General features: G+C 46.7%; 1 protein-coding gene across 1 annotated transcript in view; it reads right to left on the bottom strand.

The window, feature by feature from the left end:
- The window catches only part of LOC144759999 (carnosine synthase 1-like), a 510,578-nt gene that overhangs the window by 149,508 nt on the left and 341,745 nt on the right, over nt 1-19,325 (bottom strand). The window lies entirely within an intron of this gene.

The raw sequence follows: 19,325 nt of genomic DNA, 5'->3' as shown, positions 1-19,325 counted from the left end.
CCCCCTTGCCCTTGCGTGCACAAAGCGGCAGGCACCGCGCGGTGCCTGCCGCTTTGTGCATGCAAATGCACACCTTTCGTTTTTTGCATTGCGGCGGATGCTGCTTCAAGCAGCATCCGCCGCAATGTAAAACATACAGGATGGGACCGCCAGGGTGGCGGTCACATCCTAATTGCTATGGAGGGACCGCCGCTGCCCATGCGGACGGTCCCTCCAACTCAGGGGTGGCGGACGGACGCAAGTCCGTCCGCCATCCTAATCGGCCCCATAGTGTGTATTGTGTGCCTTCCATCTGCACACAATCCTGACCAGTGCCACCATTGTCAGAAGTTCGCCAGACGGACCCTTCGTGACAGATAACGTATCAGACTCCATGCCATGTTGGAGAAAGACAGAAGTCATCATGTGGGTGGCCATGGAGGCCCCAGGACGTCGTCTTCAAGCAAGCATGTCCAAAAATGGCGACGTTCCGCTTCTCCTGCCCCCAGGAAGAGGAAGGGAGGACGAGGATCACTGTCGAAGTTGCCGTCAAAGAGGCCCAGACACTCTTCTGGATCACCATCGCAACGTAAAGAGTCTCCTCCGCACCCAAGTAAGTCGGCGTCAAGACCCCACACTTCGTGCTCGAAGTCTGTGGCTGCTGGCATGTCCAAGTCTCCGCCGACGTCGAGGCTTCCGTCGACGTCGAGACACTCTCCACCGCCCTCGAGGGGGTCAGCGTCGAGAGTTATGACAGCTTCCAGATCGCCGCCAGCTGGCGTGCCGCCGTCAAGAGGATTGTCGAGATCCCACCATTCGAATTTGAGGAGGTCAACCTTCGAGGCGACGCCAGGAAGGGTCGCCGTCTACACGACGTCGAAGAAGGTCGTCATCGACACGATGGCATGGAGGTTCGACGTCGAGGAAGATCGACGTCGAGGTGACCAACTCGACGCCAAAGATCGCAGTCGAGGTCACCACGGCGTGGACGATCGACGACGAGAGCATCAAGGCCTCGCTCGACGCCAATGGTCACACAAACGTCATCGACGTCGAATATCTCGACGTCGAGAGAAGAGGTAGCGGTTATTGTGGAGTCACCTGGGTCCAGATCATCAGGAGACAGATCTTCATCTCCTGGGTTGAACATTGTGGAGATCTCTCCAGAAGCTTCCCCCAGTTCTGCGGACAAATCACGCAGTGTGTCACCTCGCGGTCCTCAGGGGGCTGTATCAAGCGGTCACAGTAGTCTGGGCTCGGATTACTCCCGCACATTCTTACCATCTGGTCCAAGGACGAGCACTCCGGTCAGACCATCTAAGTCTCCTCCTCGGAAGCCACGATCCTCAACCAGGCCAAGATCTCCTGCCAGATCAACATCTCCAGCAAGGTCAAGATAGAACACCTGCCAGGCCAAGATCTCCCCCCAGACCAAGGTCTCCTTCTAGACATCGGTCTAGGTCCAGGGGTCGGCACAGCCGTCATCACGACAGGCCCCATAAGAGAGGACGTACAAGATCTCTGACTAGGTCCTCTTCTACGAAATGTACGGTCCTGGACTATTCTCCGACCTTCTCCTCTACGCCTCCTTCACAAGTCTCACCTATAGATGATATTGCAAACTTTACGGACGTGCTGGGTAGGGGGGCAAAGAAACTCAACATCTTTCTGCATACCCCTGTGGTACCCACTTCAATAATCTTTGACACCCTACATCACCGGACAGCTCCCAGACCTCTGCTGCCTCTGGTGCCTGGCTTCATAGAACCGGCGATGGCTACCTTCCTCACGCCTGCGACGGTGGGTTCTATACCATCCAGAATCGCCAAGAAGTATCAGGCCCCGGCAGAGGACCCCTTGTTCCTCAGGTCTGACCCACCAGCTGACTCAGTCATCGTGGCGGCTGCCATGAAATCCCATTCTGCTTCCACCTCTTCCCATGTACCCCCAGAAAAGGACAGTAAACTCATGGATTTGTTTGGGAGAAAAGTATGTAACACCTCAGCTTCATATATGAAGGTGGCCAGTGCCTCTGCTCTGCTCGGGAGGTACGACAGGTCGCTCTGGGACTCCCTCACTCGCTTCACGGAGAATCTTCCGAAAGGAAGACCGGCAGGACTTCACCGAGATCCTACAGGAGGGAGGGCTCGTAGCCAATCATGTAATCAGTGCCGCGGCGGATGCTTCCGACCTCAAGACCCATGGCTACTCCCATGGAATCTGCTAACGACGTTCGGCTTGGCTCCGCCTCACAGGCCTCAAGCCGGATGCTCAAAAGAAGATTTTGAACCTTCACTTTAATGGTACATCTCTATTTGGGTCTCACGCCGATGACGAGATGACTAAGATGAAATCGGAAATGAACACTGTTAAAGCTGTGGGTTTGGAGAAGCGTAAAGAATGTAAAAAGAGCTTTCGTCAGGGGGACAAACGATCTTACCAGCAGTGGGTGCAAACCCATCAATGGTCATCCCAAACACAGAAAAAAATCCCAGCTTCAGCAGAGACGCCCTGGCAGAGGCAGAGGGAACAACAACAAACAGCAGTCTGCCTCCAAGCAGCCTCCCAATCCCTGAGCTGTTGCTTCCTCCTCAACTGTTCGCCACTCCGGTGGGAGGGAGTATATGTCATCATCTGGAAGAGTGGAGATCCATAACAAAGGACAGATGGGTGCTGAATATTGTGCAGCATGGTTACTTGCTGAGGTTCAAGTCCCCTCCTCCGCAAGTTTTTCCTCAACTAAAGCACCTTCCCCGATTCCACAGTCATTTGCTGCAGGACGAAGTTTCTGTCCTTCTCAGGAAGGAGGCCATAAAGGAGGTCCCTCCCATGCGAAGAAATCAAGGAGTATACTCCCGCTACTTTCTCGTCCAAAAACGAGAAGTAGCCAAAGAATACAGGCCCATTCTCGACCTACGTCTACTGAACAGGTTTATCAAAAAAGAAAAATTCCGTAAGCTAGCCCTGCACCAGATCTTTCCGCATCTTCATCCAGGAGACTGGATGCGTGCCATCGACCTGCAGGGCGCTTACTTTCACATACCTGTCTCAGTGAAGCATCGAAAGTTTCTCAGGTTTCAGATCGGACGTCATCACTACCAGTATCGAGTGCTTGCGTTTGGCCTCAAATCCACCACACGGACATTCTCCAAGTGCATGGCGGTGGTGGCTGCTTTTCTAAAATTTCCACTCCAGTGCTTTTTCAGAACCATCTATAATTCTGTTTGAACCTGATGAATTCATTGGGGTTGCAGTTCAACTTCAAAAAATCAGTACTCAATCCTTCCCAACGGATTCACTACCTGGACTCCGTGCAGGCAAGCGTGTCCTTCGGAGGAGAGGTTGTCATCCATGCTCCTGAAGTGTCATCTCCTGCTGGACACTCACAGTCCAACAGCCATGCAAGTGTCCTCTCTCCTGGGATCGATGGCCTCGTGCATCTACATCGTGCCCAATGCACGCCTTCACATGAGGCCTCCGCAGCAGGCTTTCGAGGATCAATGGTCTCAGAGATCAGCTCACTGGGAAGACCGTGTTTCTCTTCAACAAGGTGCCAGAGACTCAATCAGATGGTGGATGAAACGTTCCCACCTTCTGCAGGGAGTTCCATTTCATCGACCTCCTCCATCTCAGTCAGTGATCACGGATGCCTCTCTGCAAGGCTGGGGTTGCTCATATGGGCCAGCTTCAGGTCCAAGGTCTCTGGTCCGAAGTAGAGCGAGGCTACCACATCAACTTCCTGGAGCTTCGCACCGTCTATCTGGCGCTCAAATCCCTCTATCCTTCTCTGTGCACCAACTACATTCAAGTTCAGACGGACAACACGACAACCATGTTCTATCTCAACAAGCAGGGAGGCACCAGGTCAAGAGTCCTATCCCTGGAACCTCAAGCCATTTGGCACTGGCTCCTGGCAAGAGGCCTATCCATTGTGGCAGTTCATCTACCAGGGATCCAGAATGTCCAGGCGGACTGCCTAAGCAGAGACTTCGTAGAAGCGCACGATTGGGTGCTCAACGAAGAGGTCGCACAGGAGGTGTTTCAACAATGGGGCATACCGGATATAGACCTGTTCGCAGACGCGGCAAACGCAAAATGCCCCATCTTCGCGTCCAGGTTCCCCCAACAGGGCTCACGGGGGAACGCACTTTTGATCAGCTGGTCGCAGGCATTACTGTATGCTTTTCCTCCCCTGCCTCTGATCCCGGCGGTGATTCAGAAATTCTACAGGACCAACACCGGGATGATCCTGATAGCGCCGGAGTGGCCACGCCAGTGGTGGTACCCGGATCTCCTCCAGCTGTCGGAAGTCCCTCACCGGCGACTTCCTTGCTGTCCAGACTTGTTGACCAAGGACCAGGGGAAGGCGTTTCATCCCACCCTTCCTTCCCTTCGCTTGACGGCATGGCTCCTGAGGTCATCCAGTATGGCCACCTAGGGCCAGATGTAGGTAGAATAGATTTACCGATTCTTAATTACCGAAAATTACCGAATTTTACCGATTCGGTAATTAAGAATCGGTAAATCTGAGGGGTGGATATGTAGGTATTCCAGATGTGCTGGAATAACGAATCGGAACAATTCGGTATTTACCGATTCGGGACTTAAGAAAGTTTTTCCACCAGTGAGGTCCCCCTCCCCTCCCTGGGAGCCTAACATCGTACTCGCTAAATTGATGGGTGCTCCTTTCGAGCCTATACACAAGGCTTCTTTGCAGCACTTGACCTGGAAAGCTGCTTTTTTAGTGGCGATCACCTCTGCCCGTAGGGTTAGTGAAATCCAGGCCCTGTGTTGTAAGGAACCTTGCACAGTATTTCATGCCAACAGGGTAGTACTGAGGACACACCCAGGCTTCCTGCCCAAGGTAGTCTCAGACTTTCATATCAATCAGTCTACCACCCTGCCTACCTTTTTTCCTCAACCTACCACTCCCCCGGAGAGGTCTTTACACTCTCTAGATCTCCGGAAGGTTCTGAAGTTTTACCTGGCAATAACCATTCAACTTAGGAAGTCTGACCGGCTCTTTGTGAATTATGGGTCAACTAATACTGGTCTATCAGCCTCAAAAAGATCCATTTATCGCTTGATCGTCTCCTGTATAGCTCTGTCTTATCAATTAGCTAACAAGGCTTTACAGGGTAAACCTCATGCACACTCTACTAGAGGGAAAGCTTCTACTACGGCTCTCCTTCGTACTATTCCAATCTCTGAGATTTGTAAAGCGGCTACATGGCGTTCAGTACATACCTTTACCCGCCATTATTGCCTAGATTCAGATACACAGGCCGATGCCCAAGTGGGACAGGCCTCTTTGAGGAATTTATTTGCATAACTGCATTTGAATGTGATGTTTATTCATGTCTTACTGTATACTTATTTGCTCATTCGCGAGACTTTGGGTATGAGCTTGCTAATCTATTCATAGGTTATGACTATGGATGAGTATCCCCTGGATGAGAAGGATTAGTTACTTACCTGTAATCCTAGTTCTCATCCAGGGGTATACTCATCAAAGTCATAAGCTCCTGCCCACCTCCCCGGACGTGCATTATCATAAAGGTATGAGATGTTACTATGGATCTACTCAGGTGTTATGCACCTCCAAAAAGAACTGACCCAACTGCCACCTGTGGTGCATCATGGGAGCAGGGGGTCGCCTTCAGGTCATAAAGGTACCGTACCCCTACTCTAATTCCTTAAAGGCAAGGGGCCCGATTCACAGAACTAACTTAGGACAAAATCCTAAACTTACTACCATTTGGTATTCACAGAAGGCACTTCCTCAGTTTGGTATTCACAGAAGGCACTTACTCATTTCGGTAGTCACAGAAGTTAGGAGTCCTAACTTTAGGACTCCTAAATGCCTTCTGTGAATACCGAAAGTCTTAAAGTTAGGATTTTTCTCAATTTAGTTGTAGTAAAGTTAGGACTCCTAACTTTAGGACTCCTAAATGCCTTCTGTGAATACCGAAAGACTTTTCAAATTAGGATTTTCTCAATTTAGTAGTAATAAAGTTAGGACTCCTAACTTTATGACTCCTAAATGCCTTCTGTGAATACCGAAAGTCTTAAAATTAGGATTTTTCTCAATTTAGTAGTAGTAAAGTTAGGACTCCTAACTTTAGGACTCCTAAATGCCTTCTGTGAATACAGAAAGTCTTAAAATTAGGATTTTTCTCAATTTAGTAGTGGTAAAGTTAGGACTCCGAACTTTAGGACTCCTAAATGCCTTCTGTGAATACCGAAAGTCTTAAAATTAGGATTTTTCTCAATTTAGTAGTAGTAAAGTTAGGACTCCTAACTTTAGGACTCCTAAATGCCTTCTGTGAATACCAAAAGTCTTAAAATTAGGATTTTTCTCAATTTAGTAGTAGTAAAGTTAGGACTCCGAACTTTAGGACTCCTAAATGCTTTCTGTGAATACCGAAAGTCTTAAAATTAGGATTTTTCAATCATTCATCATCAATCATTAGAGATGTCCTGAAAGAGGAATTTTACTAGAATTGTGAAAGGGATACGTAAGTGTATGTTAAGCACACCCCAGAGTACAGCGGTAAGGTTGGAATCAGTGCTGACTGGCCATTACGGCACTGCAGCATCTTCCTGGTGGGCTTTAGGCCAGGGGCTACTATCAGAGCAGGATAGACTGCCCTGGCTCAACCATATCCTTCTACTAGAAGCAGCCTTTTGCCTTTTGGGGCTAGGTTGATTATTTTGCCCTGGTAGGTTTGGATTTCTAGTCCACCTCAGTCTAGAGTCAAGGGCATTATTGTCCAAACTGGCTCAGAAAATAGGACACTAAATTCTCTTTAGCCTGTCCTTCACATTGCTATAGACTAGCATTAGCTCATATCCGATGTTTTCTCAGCTGAGCAGTATGATTGATTGGACCTGGTTGGTGGCGATCGAAAAATATGCTTTATACTGTGCTGAAACATATATTATTTGATGATACTTTAAAACATTATTTTCACCTATCTCTTCAGCTAATCTTAATATTCCTGTTGTGCTGATCATTGTTGTGTTTCCTCTTAAATGGTACCCTCATAAAAGGGCCATCAGACATTGATCTGTTACCTGGTGACAGAAAAAAGATGGCAACTGCAATGTCATAAATATAAGTTGAAGGGGTAGCATATGCTAATCTAATCACAAAGGTAGGTACAGGGCGGTTCCACTTCCAAGCATGAACATTGGACTTTTAAAGATAGGATTGCTAGGAATGGAGCCTTTGGAGACAAAGAGCTCTTCTGCTAAGAATGTAGCCCAGGCGAAGGACTATAGATACAAAGTGTGTGTTTACGCAAAACACATAAATAAAAGGCATTGTCATTTACAATGCCAATAGCACAAACTCTCGCAAATGTGAGACCTATTGCATTGCAAATGCTTGTTTTTTTAGGAAGTGCTTGCTGTTTGTCTACCTTATCCTGTCGTAAAGATACAGTGCTGTTGACTAATCACCCTTGCATGTTCATTGGCTGTTTGTCAAATTAAAAAATGCACAGAAAGGCTCAACTGTTACCACCATTTCACATTATGAAAATCTAGACCTATTGGCTCTGCCAAAGATTGTTAATTAAGGGATCATAAGAACTATTTATCTCTCCTACTATAAATAGGCTAAATCCATATTCAAGGGATGGGTTTCATTAAGCTTTACTACATCCCCCATGCATAGATTATGAAAGAAAAGGTCTTTGTACAGTTTACCAGTTAATTCAATCTATTAACACTCTGAAATATGGATGTCCACCAATTTAACGGGATTTACCAGACCTAGACAATTACTGAAGAAATTCCTCAGAATAGTGCAGACATTTATATCCAACAAAGGAAGAAAGTAAGCCACTGTTGAGTGACATCACTTTAAACAGAGAAAAATTTGGAAGCAACGCATCCAGAAACATACCCTGGGAAGGGAAAGTACAGCTACAGACCAAGGGCCCGATTCACAAAGGGCATCTGCACTCGTGACAGAGGCCTCACCAGTGTGGTGGAGGGGTGCACTTGTGGAGGATGCCCCTAGGTCGTGGCAGGGGGTGCTCTTGTGACGGAGGCCCCACAGTTGCAGCAGGAGCCCCATAGTCGCGGGGAGGTGCACTCATGGCGGAGGCACCACAGTCGTGGCGGGGGCGCACTTGTGGCGGAGACCTTCAGTCGTGGCGGGGTGCACTCATGGCCGGGACCTTCAGTCATGGCAGGGGGGTGCACTTGTGGTGGATGCCCCTCAGTCGCTGCAGGGTTGTCCCACACTTGTGGCAGGAACCCCGTACTGAATTTTCTCATGGCAGAGGTCCTGCCTCGAGTGGGGGTAGACCCCCTAGTTTCCTACAATGGAAATAAATAACTCACTGAATTAAATGATGGATTGTGCTAATACCACTGGTGGCACTGTGCTTTATTCTCCACAAGCTTCACTCCTAGGGCTATGCACCTCAATTTTAGTTTCATTGCGCCAGGGAAGATAACGTACTAAGAGGCTTTCTCGATTTTGATGTGAATGTACACTTGGTAGAAAGGCATGCAATAAGTAGCAGTGGAAGTCGAGATGACACCGTCCTTGCAGTACAGCAGGCTGAGGTGGGCGTGACTCTTCTTCTTAAAAAGGAGTATGGCTGGCACTGAGTTGGAGCGGAGGCCTAGATACTCACACACTAAGTCAGCAAGGATAGTGCAGTTGTAGTATCCTCAGTTCTTGTTAATATGTTCCCTTTCATCCTGTACCTAGCTGCTCAGCCAGCGTGAGTGTTCCGGTTAGAATGTTAGTGTGAATGGAATGCTTGGGTGCCTGGTGTATGAGTGTTGTAAGTTGAAGATGGGCTGAGCAGCAAGGAGGCTCCTCCTTAATAAATATCATCTACTTTTACTTGGCTGCGTCTACTTGTACCTCCTGCACACCTGGGGCCAGCCCACTACAGCAGTCATTCCAGAATGCGACACATCCATCCAGATGCATTCCATGATCACATTCTCTGCCTGAGTACTCACCCAGTACATGATTGGGATTTGATCACAATGCAAGCATGTTCCACCTTTCACTTGTTTTCTGATGCTTTTGATTGATCAAGTGCATGATTCTTTTAAGGCCCTTTTCTCTTTGGGTCCCATTCTTGTTCCATTTGGAGTCACTTTTACCATTCTGGCACATGTTTTATATAGTGCTCAATCTGTTTTATTTACCCACCACCTTCTACATCTAATCTCATTAGTTTTGGTTGTTATTTCTGTCTGCTGCGTACAGTATAAAACACTGACACCTCTAGGGGTCAAGTTCATGCTATATCAAACCCACAATAAATAAATGAACAGTAACTCTTCCAACCATCCCCATTCAATTTGCTTCTTGCTCTACAAAACACATTCGCCAACAGAAAAATATTTTTATGACGACATGTGCGTAATTTATACGTAGTTATCAACAAACATTAACAATGTGTGATGAATAAATTTAAAAAATGCAAGCTTATTTATTTCAATTACTTTGTGTCATTTTTGGAGGCTTTCATGAGTCTGTAGGATCATATACAAGTTACTGCATCTCAGGGGATATGAAAGAAGTTAAGAAACCCAATTGCATGAGTTCATGGAAAGACATATAAAATCTTAGATCACTTTTATGCTACAGAAGAAGCATCAGAAAAGAATATCAGTTGCAAACCTGAAAATCATTGTCCTTATTGTGCACTTATATTTTATAATCTAAATCCCATGTGCGTTACCCAGCACAGTTTCAAAATTCGGTTACTTGCCTTCTCCCTAAATTCAAAAGATTGTCCGTCTTCGATTTGTTGGAGCTGTGGCCTTGCAGTTATGGGGTGTAACAGAGATGTTTGCATGCTCAGGGTAGCACCATTAAAGGTACGCCCTATTGTTGTTGTTAGTTGCATCCAGTGTTGCTGTCAGATAATCGTCATCCCTCTCATATGTTAGATTGTTCCATTCTTTTCTTGTTTGTATTTCAGTTTCCAGGGTATCATTGTAAAAATGTTCCTATGTATTCAGCTCCAACACAAGATCGATCCATACTTTCCCTTCTCATTTGATGCACAGTATCGGTGATTGACAGAGCCCCAGATCCATGGTCTCACTTGTTATCCTCTTTCAATCAGTCAATCAATCAATGGCCATTTATAAGCACACACCTACCTCGCCCTAGGTTTCCCTGTGCTAGAAAACATACTAGAGAGACTGAGCAGCCAATGAGACTACTACCACTGCTTAAACTGCCAGGTTTTTATGGCCTTACTCATGCTCTGTTTCTAACAAGCGCAGGTGCACTAGGCAGTGCATTCCACAATTTGGCAGTCCTAACAGTGAAGGACCCGCCCCCTTCCCCAGTCTTTGCATATTGTGGGACACAGAGGAGACACAGCTGATTTGATTTCAGGTTCCATTTATGTCGAGAAGGGCTAAGCCTCTGCCTGAGGTTGCCAGGTCCCTTGCCGTGAGTGGCTCCAAAGGTGAGTGCCTTAAACTCTATCCTCCTGGCCACTGGGAGCCAGTGTAGCTGTCCCAAGTGTGGGAGATATGATGGGGAAAAGGGACCCGGTGGATTAGCCTCACCACCAACTTCTGGACCATCTGCAGACTGTGGATCAGGTAGGCAGGCAACACATGGACCGTAATCCAATGGCTCTCTTCCGGCAGAAAACATAAATATTTCCTGATGGATCTCATTTTCCCAAAACAAGCAGCAGAGATTTGCCGGACTTGCGCTGTAAAGAAGAGGTCCATCTCCCAGCTAGCTCCAAGATTTCTAGCTGAGTCGTTAGGTACAGGTGGGGGGCCAACTCTTCTGAACACCAAAAGCACAATAGAGGGGAGCTTATTGACTAAAATACAAGACCTCTGTCTTGTCTGCATTTAGTTTCCGACAGTTTCTGTTCATCCAGATTGCAATATCTTTTAAGCATTCTTTAAATTTATAGACAGCTGCTGTGGATTGATCTTTAAAAGAGCACACCAACTGAGTGTCATTCGCATAGGAAACTACCTGCACCCCTCCTCCCATTCCCCCATGTGGCAAAAAGAGCAGCCAAAGGGGCGAGGTAAATATTAAAGAGCAATTGACTGAAGGTGGAACCCAGAGGCACTCTGCATAGTAGTGGTATAAGTGAGGAGGCGAACGGGCGAAGGAAAACCCATTGGGCGCTGTCTTCAAGATACAACTGAATTCAATCAGTGAAACCCCCTGCACACCAATATGATTTAGTCTTTCAAACAGAACTGAATGTGAGACCATATTAAACTCAGCCGATAGGTCCAACAACACTAACACGGCAGATGTGCCGCCGTCAACTGCCACTCTCGTTGACTCGGCTACCTCTACTAAAGCTGTCTCCATGCTATACCCCGACTGGAGGCTGACTGAGAGTCATGTAGGATGACATTGGCTTCTACAAAAATGGCTAGATGGCGCTGAGCCAATTTGTCCAAGACTTTAGCGGGTGCAGATAGCAGGGAAATTGGCAGAAAATTGCTAAGCACTTCACGGTCAGCATTAGGTTTCTTCAACAATGGTAGAAGGTGGCTGAAAAAATCCCACTTTTAAATGAGGAGTTCCAGATTTGGTTTAGTAAGGGCTATAGCCACAGGGCCAGTGATCCAAAAAATGGGCAGGTCGGGGGTCTCCCAGAAACCTGATTTACATTTCAGGAGATCAGTCAATGACTCCTTAGCTGTAATAGGATGGGATTCTGAAAAAAATGGTAAGGATATTAGGGGGGAACTAGGGATTGCTAGATTCAGCATAACTGCTTCCACAATCCCCACAACCTCTACAACAACACCATGGATGCATTTCTGACACGCACAGTGGACATTATAAATAAGCAGATCCTATTGGCAGAGCAGCGTCTTTCCCTCTCCTCCCAAACTTCATACCAACTAGACTCTTCTGCAGAAGGACATCAGCCCAATTCTTCAAACAAAAACATCAGACTGGGGGCCCTGACTGAATCGACGATGGGAGGGGGTAGGATCATGAGATCCCTGATACTCCCCGATGTCACCCGTTGGTGATCCAGCTGGAGTCTGAAATTACAGTAGTCACTCCTGTAACACAAGGTGAGGCTGGGAAAAGAAAGAGACAGGAACCTGCATCTACATCTAAGCACCCCCAAGGTCACAATTAGCAAGTCACCAAAAAAAGGACTCCCTGAGAGGGGAAAGGGAAATCCGGCCCCACGCCGGACCATCTCCATGAAACAGTCACTGCTGCTCTGGACACGTAAGTTGGACACTAAACTGAAATCCATCTCGGACCATCTCAAGGCCATAGAGCTGATGCTAAGGAAATGAACTCAAGAGGGTTCAGATAAGGATAACTACACCGTCTCTCAGGTACCGTTGGTTCCCTCTCCCGCACCAGGACCCACGCCAGGGGGAAAATCAGGGGAGATATCAGGGGCAGTGTCATACCCACAAGCAAGGCCTCCTACCACTCTATACAACACCACCACCAACACTGAAATTTGTGCATGGTGACACTAAACAGTGGGAGTTTTGGATATTAAAACTGCATGTAAGAACTCTGGTAGTGGTAATAACTCTAACTCTCTGAGGAGCAGTCCCCCAAAGTCAAGAGGGCCTCATGTTCCTCTAAGAAGTACAAATGGCAGGGAGACAAGGTCCTTTACTGACGAATGTAAAACATAGAAGTGATCCAAATAATATATGTCCTAACATTCCCCCAGAGTGCACCCCTTACATTATTGCGCAGGAAAATGTTCCCAAAATTGAGCATACACAGATCAAATCACATGCCTCTCCAACAAATAAAGTGACATACCGGATGCGGAAACACTCTAGATGGAATTGTGGATTACAAACAACATTATTACAACTTGAAGGGTCTCTTGGGTTGGCCTATCACCTAAATCTTCGCAGGGTGACTGCGTAATAGTTAATTTTAGAAGGCCAGGTGTAGCTTGGGCCTTGCTATACTCTCTCAGACATACCATCTCCTCCTCGAAAGCTTCAACTCATGCAAAATGCGGCAGCCAGACTACTGACCGGGGCACCAAAGTTTGCCTCGATCAAAAAAGAAATAAAAAAGTTTCATTGACTCCCAGTTAAACAACTGATTCAATTCAAATCTCTATGCACGGTCTTCAAGGCTCTCCAAGGAGTAGGCCCGGACCACCTGAAATGGTGTTTCAAATGGTTCATCCCCAGAAGAGCCCTCGGCTCCGCCGGAGCAAAAGGGGTGGTCATACCCTCATTTAAAAAAGCCAAATCAAAATAAGTCCTTCATTATGAAATGCAGTCCCAAACTTGCCAAGACTAAAAAGTTTTACTAGATGTGGAAGAAATTACGATAACTCCAAAGAGCAGTTGATGCAGTTTTGGGGGGGAGAAGTTTCATCACATCTGCCACCAGGTTGGAATGAGCTTCCTTTCCTTTCGAACTCAGGAATGCCACAGAGATCTTGGAATTCAGGAAGGGACTGAAACCCTGTCTTTTTACTTCATAGATCATCACACACCTCGCTGACTGGAAGGCAGCAGTCAGCGCCAGGACACCTTCAGGTTACCGTTGCGCTTAAGAAATTAAATTAACATAACATAACATTAGAGTGCTCCCCCTGGGTTTCTTCTATCCCCCTGAGGCTCACAGACGCTGGTCAGTACCCACAACAATCCAGAACCAGATATCGCAAGGATCAGTTTGGCATCCCTCCACCCGCATTTTAACCTCTCTTTAGCTCTATTTAATAGGTATGATAAGTTCTACCCCTTAGAGCAATTGGACTGGCTACCCAAAAACTGCAGCATCAAACTCACAGTGCATCAATAAACTCCCTATGGGGTCTGAGTCCCTGAACCTAATCTCATGGAATGTGGCTGGCCTGCGCACTAAACAGGAGTCTCCAGACTTGCTGAATGCAGTTGACCATCACCAAATATGTTGTAAATGTAAATGTAAATGTATTTCGATTTATATAGCGCACGAATCACCCAGGGGTCTCAAGGCGCTTGCTTAGGGAACCCGTCCTGGTATTCCCCAGTGAGATATCCCGGCAGGGTATTCACAAGGTGAAAGCCAGGCATCCCGCCGCGAGGGGCCGTAGTGGAGATTAAGCAAGCTATTGCCTAGAGTCACAGAGTGTGACCCCGTGAGTCGAGTAGGCACCGGAGCGAGAATTGTCGAGTCCGTGGAATTTTTGAGCCCGAAACCCGCCAAGGCGGGGAATCGAACCCTGGTCCACGGCTGATCTCAGCTTCCGGGTCTGCCGCCTCTAACCACTGAGCCACGCCATAACCATGTCAAGAGACATGGTTATTGGACTTGCGCATATAAATGGGTTTGTCACTTACCACATTGCAGCCACCCGATCGAAGTCAGGCCGAGCTAAAGGGGGCCTTTATATATATATATATATATACTTTCATATCTGTTTCTTTGGCTGATTGCATAGTATATGAGAAGGCCATCACCTTTCTACCATATCTTTCTGATCACCTCGCAGAAGCCGTTTCATTTGGTCCTTGTACATTTTTATCACAAAATATTTGATCATGGGGACACCAAAGTCGCGGACAATATAGAGGTTTATCCTGAAGCTTAAGATATCCCTGGATAAGGTCACGTTGAAAATCCCTCAACTCCAAATAGAGCAATTCAGGAATAAAGGTCTATCTATTAAATAGGATAAAATAGACAAGGACGCATTCCATAGAGATCTCCCTATAAACAACCAAGCAGTAATAGACAAGATCCTCCAAAAAGATGCAAACCCAGCAGAAGTAATACCTGCATATACCAGGCTGAAAATGTATATGGCAGGCAGATTAACCAAGGGTCAGCAAACTTTAGTCACAATCCAAAGTGGTTTGATGGAACCTGCTCTAAAGCCCATGGACTCTTAAAGCTTGCTTTGAGCAAATACCCGTAAGACCAAACATGAATAAACCAGGCTAGACAAATTTACAAAGAAGCAATCCAAAAAAGAAAGAATGAGATAAAAAAAAAGACTGGGAAGATCTTATGATGGCAAGTGTGACAAAAGACTCCTGAGCTTTCTGGCAGGTAGTAAACTCCCTGAATCACTTGGATGGGGGCCCTCAAACAATGGACTGTGTTATCCAAGCAAAGACTGGGTGGCCCATTTCTCCAAAGTCTTTGTCCCAAAAGAGAAGACTCTGAATGCAAGCCCTAGCATAATAGTTAATTGTGATTCAATTGCTACACTTGAATTAAGTATCTCAATAAAAGTGGCATATATAATTCTAGCCATAGGGAGTGGCTCCTCCAGGAAAGCACCAGGCCCTGAAGGAATCCCCTAAGACCTTTTCAAATCTTTCCCACGGTTCTGGGCACCCTTAATAACAAGTGTATTAACTAGTGCAATTACAGGCCCCCTGGTTAAGACCTGGCAGGAGGCTATTATCGTCCGTATTTTCAAAAAAGGAGAGTAGAGCCAACCCCAGTACTACCACCCAATATCCCTCCTAGATAGCACAGTTAAAATCCTAGGAAGGGTACTATTGGCCAAATTTGAAACGTGGGCTGCAGAGTCATGCAGGCTCTCAGATCTACAGTTTGGTTTTCTCCTAGGTCTGGGCACTATTGAACAATATTTAAGTCTCTCCCGATTGTCCAAAAATACACCAAGGCAAAAAAATGTATTTATTTGTGTATTTTATATAGCGCACAGCTACCCCAACGGGGTGTCCCGGCGCTCAAGCTCACGCTACTAGATCTTGTATTAGGACAAAGGATGTGTCCATCTTGCATTCATGGAACTTACATGTGCCTTTGATAGGGTAGACCACCCAAAGCTGTGGACCATAATGCTCCAATTAGGCACTGATAGCGTAATAATAGCCCTACTCAGTAGATTACATGAACATACTACAGCCAGAATGTGGTATACCAAGAACGGAGATCTATCTGTGGACTTCCCATCCCTCACTGGGGTTAGACAAGCCTGGGTCCTGGCACCTTTTCTATTTTTAATTTATATTAATTCCCTGGGAGAGCACCTGATAATGGCCAGGAAAGGCCTGCCAAAGATCCATGATGAAAAAATCCCTGTGCTGCTTTAAGCAGACGAAGCTGTCCTCATCACACAAACTGCTAATGGTCTCCAGGTCTTACAAGATGCTTTAACAGTTTTATGAGTAGCTTGGGACTAAAAACCCAAATCAAAGTAAGTCCTTCATTATGAAATGCAGTCCCAAACTTGCCAAGACTAAAAAGTTTTACTAGATGTGGAAGAAATTACGATAACTCCAAAGAGCAGTTGATGCAGTTTTTAAGCTTCTCTAAAAGACTAAACCATAAACCACTTAAAGAATACTTGGCATCTTTAAAAGTAAATGTGTGTCTGTGGCAACATTTGGCACAGGTTTATAGGGGTATTTTATTGGCAAGCCCCTACAAATTGTGGAAGACATATTTATAAGAAGACTACTGGCAGGTCCACGTTCAACGTCGAGGGCCTTTTGCCACGAGGAGGTTGGGCTTGATTATATAGAAAGTTGTATCAAGTTGCAACCGCTTCTGTTAAGGCGCAAAATCTGGAAAAACCTAGAAGCCCATCTATATTGGTCAATCTTACAGAACTGTCTGAAGCTGGACACTGTCCGGATATCCTATGGAATAAGTACATTAAAACGGGTTTTGAAAGACTTGGTGTTCCAAATTTTTATCTTAACCCGGATAGTCTGTTGACCATTTCCCAAACCCAGACTAGAGCAGGACGGCTAGGAAACACTCTTAGGGTCTTACCTCCACTTCCCGCACTTTACATACAGATCATTATAAAAGAAAGGCACAATTTTCTTCTGACAAGGTTCCGTCTGCAAACTATACACTTTCAGATAGCTTTCACAGTCAAAGGCACATCTTCTCTATAGTGCAGAATTTTACATCTCCTCGGGCCCAGGCGAGTGTCATTCCTTCTTCTCTCGCCTGGTGTGACACACTTTTCCGCTGCTTTAGAGAGAAAATTCAGGCCATTCAGGCTTCCTTCTCTCCGTGCAATGGCTGCTGTATGGGACCTTTGGCTGCTCTACCGGCCGACCCTGCCTGCTCCTTTGCAGCTTTCTGATCAGTTGCTCCTCTGGAATCTCTTAAAATCCTCAGAGGGCTTAAGTCTGGCTCTCCCTCTGACCCCTGCCCGGCGAGGCTCCTGGCAGCGGGGGCAGAGACTGTGAATACCGAGGTGAATGGTATTGTCAATTTGTCCCACCAAACACTGCGGTACCTCTGAGGTGGAAGGCAGGCGAAGATACTGCCTCTTCTTAAGAGAGCCTCTCTGGATCCCCTTACCCCAGGGAATTACCGTCCCATCTCCCTCCTCCCGGCCATCGCTAAGGTCTGTGAGAAGGTTGTCAACAACCAACTCACAGAGTATGTGGAGACAGAGGGACTCCTGCACCCAGCTCAATCAGGGTTTCGTGCCTCCCACAGCACTGATACTGTCTTAGTGGAGGTGGTGGAGGCCATTCGGGAGTGTCTGGACGCGGGCGGGAGGGCAGCACTGATTTTGCTCGATCTCTTGGCCGCGTTCGACATGGTTCCCCATGCTCTTCTTCTGGCCCGTCTGGCTGAGATTGGGGTATCGGGAGCGGCTTGGGGTTGGCTCAGGTCCTTTTTGGAAGAGCGGGCTGAGCAGATTTGGCTCCCCCCTTTTTCCTCCTCTCCCCAGCTGGTCACTACTGGAGTTCCTCAGGGTTCCTCCCTTAGCCCGCTCCTCTTTAACATTTATGCTACGCCTCTTTTATACCTGGCAGATGAGCTTGGGGCTAAGGTGATGGCCTATGCCGACGACACGCAGCTGCTGTTCACCTGGGATAAGACCTCCATTTCTGTTTCAGCAGCTCAACTGTGTCTGGTTTCCATCTTTAAATGGCTGGCTGATGCTCAGCTGAAGTTCAACGAACAAAAATCAGAAATCTTATTGTTTGGGAGGTTTCCCGCTGATTTTCGTGAGAAGCTGTGGCCCCCTGACTCCCAGCTCCCCCCGGTGTCAGGACAGCCTGCTAAAAACCTGGGAGTATGGTTTGATGAGAGTCTCTCTTTCTCCACCCATATTAAGAAACTGGCTGGCTGCTGCTTTGGTCTCCTTAAGTCTCTGCGGTGCTTTTTCCCGCTTCTTCCTCAAGCAGCCAGAGAAACTGTCACCTGCGCTCTGATCCTTTCCTGCTTGGACTACGCCAATGCTCTCTTTGTTGGGTCCCCAGGTTATCTGCTTGAAAAACTTCAGGTAGTTCAGATTACGGCCGCTAGATTGCTTTTGGGCATTTCGGCAAGGAACAGTGTGTCTTCTCAATTAAGCTTCCTTCACTGGCTTCCTGTTGCTGAGAGGGTCCGGTTTAAATCTCTAGTGGTGGCCCACCGGGCCCTTCATGGCCTTGTTCCCCCTTATCTTCAGGAGCAGTTTTCTTTTTACTTCCCGGCTCGTGCTCTTTGTTCTGCGACCCAATGTCTTGCCCAGGTGCCTCGCTTTAGGCTTCAGAGGATGGGTGGCAGTTCCCTTACGGTGAAGGCCAGTGCAGCCTGGAATGCCCTCCCCCTCTCCCTGCGGTCTATCCAGAACCCTGTCATTTTCAAAAAGAAACTTAAGACTCACCTTTTTGTTTGATAATCTCCTCTCAGGCATCGCGCCAGGACACTCTTGAGTATCCACGCGCGCTACAAGTGGACTTAACATAACATAACATTTCATGGTTTTTGACTCTTCCTCGCTTTCACTGTGAATTCCCAGCGGGACAAAGCCTATGCAGTTTTTGTTTTTTTACATAGCAGAAAGAGTGGGATTACTCTTCCCTATATTATGAGCCTTAAAAATAAGATCCCATGTTGCAGCCTTTACTTATTCGCACTGTCTGGGAAATGAAACTGGTATACATGCTGTTTTAAATTACATGCTATGTGCCATAAAGGTACGATATTATTTAAAGACTCATTTATGGTATAGATGTCTTTTAATACCTGTTTTTAGTATATTTAACACGTTTCCCTCAATCCTATGAATTTTAATACTGTATATGGTTTTCTTTTATTTGCTATAACTTTTGTTGGTCAGTGGAGCGGAATAAAGTATTTGATGATGATGACATGGATGTTCAGCCTCATTCTGCACGTCAGCCCCACCAAAACAGAGTTTACCTACTCATCAATAGCAACAAACTAAAATCAACGCAGCTTGACTCAATGACTTTAATACAGATTGCTCCACCCCCCATCTAGCAAACAATACTACGGACCTCATTTAGAGTTTGGTTAACATCCAGATCTCCACAATGGCGGATTACAGGCTTCCTTGTTTAGAGATCTGTGCTGGCTTTGTGCGGATCTCTCTATTTTCAAAGGAGTTGCCACATGGGTGACT

Source organism: Lissotriton helveticus, chromosome 1_1 (genome assembly GCF_964261635.1).
Source record: "Lissotriton helveticus chromosome 1_1, aLisHel1.1, whole genome shotgun sequence".
NCBI classification, from domain to species: Eukaryota; Metazoa; Chordata; class Amphibia; order Caudata; family Salamandridae; genus Lissotriton; species Lissotriton helveticus.
This window is presented reverse-complemented; position numbering and strand designations above follow the sequence as displayed.